The sequence below is a fragment of the Grammomys surdaster genome, unplaced genomic scaffold, assembly GCF_004785775.1.
Source record: "Grammomys surdaster isolate TR1022 unplaced genomic scaffold, NIH_TR_1.0 126163, whole genome shotgun sequence".
Taxonomy (NCBI): domain Eukaryota; kingdom Metazoa; phylum Chordata; class Mammalia; order Rodentia; family Muridae; genus Grammomys; species Grammomys surdaster.
This window is the reverse complement of record NW_021620970.1, coordinates 4,905,917-4,911,227: the sequence shown is the minus strand read 5'-3', so window position 1 is coordinate 4,911,227 and position 5,311 is coordinate 4,905,917.

Sequence of the window (5,311 nt, the reverse complement as noted above, 5' to 3'; positions counted from 1 at the left end):
TAGGAGAGCAGTGCCCTCGAATTAAAAGCATGATCTCCATGCAATGTTACAGCTCTATCTAAGAACATGAGTTTAGTGAGATTTAGTTGTATATTGTTTTGTTTTGTAGGTGAAATTCTGAAACTAGCAAGAAATAGAACTAGATATTACAATGGTTGTAGTTCAGCCAACTGCACATGAAGTAAGAGTGCTAAGGAAATTAGGAGTATAAAAAGGAGCAATGGCATAATTAGCCATAGCATTTAATGTGGTTGGGAGTAAAAAATCAGGAGAGGGGAAGAAGGAAGAAGAGAGGAAAGTGAGGACATATGCTGTGGGAATATATGCCAGGCACTATGGTGGAGTCTCAGAAGTAATTTGGTACAAGCCTGCCATTAAAGTTGGAATTATACTTACTCTAAGAATGTTCTGTGTAAATACTTAGTGAGGGATTATAATACCTTCTTCTTAAGGGCCACAGGAATTTAAGTACCTGAGCCCATGTTCTTAACCAAGTCCAATTAGCTATTATCTTTACTTGTAATTAAGTCAGCATTTTGTAATTTTCCTGGGATCCCCATGTATTATGGTCTAGCAATAAGATAGTTAATGGTTTCTTGTAATAGCTACATTGTGCTGAGTCTGCAGTGCTAAGAATTTTTAATAAGTATTTTTTTAACACTTGGGACAAAGAGAACACTCATATGTTCCTATCATCTAGAAAAGGGCAAGAAGACAATATGCTTTCTGATTTATAGGTAGAATGCTCTTTTACATAAAGATATCCACAAATAGGCATGAAAACAGGATCATTAGGTAAAGCTGTATGATGCACACAGATTAAAATCTCTGGTATAGCCAAGAATTATTGCTTTCTTTTTTATTTTAATTATTCTTTTTTTGGATATTTTATTTATTTACATTTCAGATATTATCCCCTTTACTCAACCCCATCCCCCCAGGAACCCACTATTTCATTCCCCTCCTTCCTTTTTGCTTTTATACCATTTTAATTACATGCAAGTATTAAGGTCAGTTCTAGGTTTAGGAACTGACAATACAATAGATGCAAATAGTCAAGGAACAAGCAAGACAATAAACGCAAGTAGTCAAAGAACAAGCAAGGCAATAAACAAAGTCCCATGATCACTCCAGTGATCATTGTTACTAAGGGCTTATCGGGATGACCAAAATATCTGAGCCTACTTCCCTGTTCTAGCTCAAAGTCATTTTTATTCCCGAAGCCTACTTCTTTGTTCTAACCTAAGATTTAGATTCCTGCCTGAAATTCCTCCTTTGTTCTAACCCAAGATTTAGATTCCTGCCTGAAATTACTTCTTTGTTCTAGCCTAATGATGGATTCCTGCCTGAAGTCCACTTTCTTGTCCTTGGCCAATGCCATATTTCTGCCAGGCAGCCCATTTCCTTGTCCTTGGCTCATGTCAGATTCTTGACAAGCAGCCCCCAAAACTCTGAACATTTCCCCCCTTTTTATTTTATGTACAAGACTGAACCATTTTAGGTCATTCTGACAAGAATGCCTTCCTTCCCTGTCTTGGAATATGCGTTATCAAAAGCAATGCAGTTCTGTCTTGGGTTGGTAAGGCTCTGTATAAAATCTTACCTGTCCTTGGATTGCTAGCCTGTTAAATTAATAACTCTGTCTGGGGGTCCATTTTCATGTTCCAGCCATGTACTTTGGCTACCAAAATGTTGATGTTCTTAAAGACAAGCTTTAACAGGATGGGCAGGAATAAAATTATTTCTTGGACAAAATGGGCTAGCAGGATCAAGCTATATATGCCATTCTTGAAGCTTGACCAAAATAGATATACTGACCTCAGGCCATGGGTAATTTTATCAGCATAGCATTATTTGCAGCATCACAGTTCAGTAGAGAAGCATTCTTTAAATTCATAAGCTCACTATTCAAAGTTAAAACATCCATAAAGATGTTAGAATTATACCAAATACCCTACAAGAGTCTTTAAACTATTTCCTAATTATAATGGTCATCAGTGTAAATTTTAGAAGTAACACAGCTCCATTGGTATTCAGCATGACACTTGAGATGATTCCTTACTCAAACTCTGGAGCTCCTTCGAATAATTTAAATAGGATAAAGAACATCAATCCAATGTTTCAAATGCCTATCTAAATTCTGTTGTATACTCAATATCAATACATTAGTAACATTTTTTGTTGCTAAATGATTAACAAAAATAGCTGTCTTAACTTCTTGTGTCAAAGCAATTGAGGAAGCAGTGGTGCTAGTAATTAAACTGTTATAACAGCTATAATCAAACCCACTAACCTCTTGTTTCTGCTTAAAGCATAACTCACTTCTTCCAGTACATGCAAGTTTTCTCAGAAAACCAAGGTTCTGTAATACTCAGCGCAATAAGACAAAAGCTGATTAATAGACTGCCCCCTCAACAGACATTCTAGGTTTCAACACATTAACACGATTAGAAAGTATACAATCAATGCAACTTACAATAAATACTGTAGAAGAAACAAAATGACTTTAACTTGACAATTAAAAGAGCCTTAACACATGCACTAACACTTGTTTGAAATCCAGATCCTGTCCCCACTTTACCTCTTGCTAACATAACATCATAGAGAACTGCAGCTAACTTCCAAATATGTCTCTGAAAATGTCCTGATCCAGCCTTCCAAATGAAGACTGTTATTTCCAATATTGGATTGATTTCAGACCAGTACATGATGATTGAGCTTGAATAACTGGTCACATTTAAGAAAAATATGAGTCATAATAACTTCTTTTTTTTTTTGATTCTCTGTCCCACAAGGTCTAAAAACTTGAGGCAAGGCAGCTTGTCCCATCTAGGACATAGGCAAGCAAAGGTGGATCAGGAACATACGTCCAATACAGCTTCCCAGTCACCCTTTTCAGAGCACTCAGCAAGCTCACAGGTCAGTATCATTCTTTGTCCCAGCAAAAGCATGTCTCACTAATCTCTCTGGCAGCCACCATGCTCCTTCAGCATCCTGCAGAAAAAATACAAACATGCCCTCCTCCCCATATTAGACATCTGATTGGGATCATGCCATATGCCAGTAAGTGGATCCTTCCTTTTCACCTAGGCATAGGTATGCCTAGTTGTAGGGTGTCATAGGCACTCAGCAGAAAATTCCTTGGCATCCATTTTTTTAAAAACTGGGTATTTTATTTATTTACATTTCAGATGTTATCCCCTTTCCCCATCTCCCCTCCAGAAACTCCCCCCATAAAACTCCTGTTCCTCCTCCTACTGCTTCTACGACGGTGTGCCCTCAACCACCCACCAACTACCCCTTCCCTGCCCTCAAATTCCCCCACTCTGGACCATCTAGCCCTAACAGGACCAAGGATCTCCTCTCCCACCAGTGTCTGACAAGTCCATCCTCCACTGTATAGACAGTTGGAGCCATGGATCCCTCCTTGTGTGTTCCCAGGTTGGCAGTTTAGACCCTGGGAGTTCTGGTTGGATGTTATTGTCATTCTTCCCATGGGGCCACAAGTCCCTTCGTCACCATCAGTCTTCTCTCTACTTCCTCCATTGGGGACCTTGTGATTAGTTCAATCGATAGATTCAGGCATTAGCCTCTGTATATGTCAGATTCTGGAACAGCCTCTCAGGAGTCTGGTATATCAGGCTCCTGTCAGTATGTATTTCCTGGCATCTACAACAGTGTCTCTGTGTGGTGACAGCACATGGGATGGGTCCCCAGGTAGGGCAGATTCCAGATGGCCCCTCCTCCATTCTCTGCTCCACACTTTGTCTCCATATTTGCTTCCAAGAGTATTTTGTTACTCCTAATAAGGACCTAAGCACCCATACTTTGGTCATCCTTCTTCTTGAGCTTCATATGGACTGTGAGTTGTATCTTGGATATTGCAAGCTTTTGGGCTAATATCCACATATCAGTAAGTGCATATCATGTGTGGTGTTTTTTTTGTGATTGGGTTACCTTACTCAGGATGATATTTTCTAGATCCATCCATTTTCCTAAGAATTTCATGAATTCATTGTTCTTAATAGCTGAGTTGTACCCCACTGTGTAAATGTACCACATTTTCTGTATCCATTCATCTTTTGAAGGACATCTGGGTTCTTTCCAGTTTCTGGCTATTATAAATAAGGTTTCTATGAACATGGTGGAGCATGTGTCCTTGTTATATGTTGAGCATTTTTGGGTATATTCCCAGGAGTGGCGTAACTGGGTCCTCAGTCCAATTTCCTGAGGAACACTCAGACTGATTTCCAGACTGGTTGTACCAGCTTACAATCCCACCAACAATGGTGTAGTGTTCTCTTTTTCCACATCCTCACCAGCATCTGTTATCCCCTGAGTTTTTGAACTTACCCATTCTGACTGGTGTGAGGTGGGATCTCAGGGTTGTTTTGATTTGCATTTTCCTGATGATTAAGAATATTGAACACTTCTTTAGGTGCTTTTCGATTATTAACATTTCCTCAGTTGAGAATTCTTTGTTTAGCTCTGTACCCAATTTTTAAAATAGGGTTATTTGATTGTCTGGAGTCTAACTTCTTGAGTTCTTTGTACATATTAGATATTAACCTTCTATTTGATGTGGGAATGGTAAAGCTCTTTTCCCAATCTGCTGGTTGCTATTTTGCCCTATTGACAGTGTCCTTTGCCTTACAGAAGCTTTGTAATTTTATGAGGTTTCATTTGTCAATTCTTGATCTTAGAGCATAAGCCATTGGTGTTCTGTTCAGGAACTTTTCCCCCATGCCCATGTGTTCAAGGCTTGATCCCACTTTGTATTCTATTAGTTTCTGTGTATTTAGCTTTCTGTGGAAGTTCTTGATCCACTTGGACTTGAGCTTTGTACAAGGATATAAGAATGGAGAGATTTGCATTCTTCTACATGCTGACCTCCAGTTGAACCAGCACTGTTTGTTGAAAAGGCTGTCTTTTTTCCACTGTATAGTTTTAGTTCCTTTGTCAAAGATCAAGAGACCATAGGTGTGTGGGTTCATTTCTGGGTTTTCAATTCTATTCCATTGTTCTTCTTGCCTGTCTCTTTACCAGTACCATGCACTTTTTTTTTTTTTTAATCACTATTGCTCTGTAGTACTGCTTGAGGTCAGGGGTGGTGATTCCGCCCCCCTCCCCCCAATTTGTTATTGTTGAGAATAGTTTTCAATATCCTGTTAGTTAGTTAGTTTGTTTGTTTGTTTTTTGCTATTCCAAATGAATTTGAGAATTGTTCTCTAACCCTGTGAAGAATTGATTTGGAATTTTGTTGGGAATTGTATTGAATCTGTAGATTGCTATCAGCAAGATGGCCCTTTTT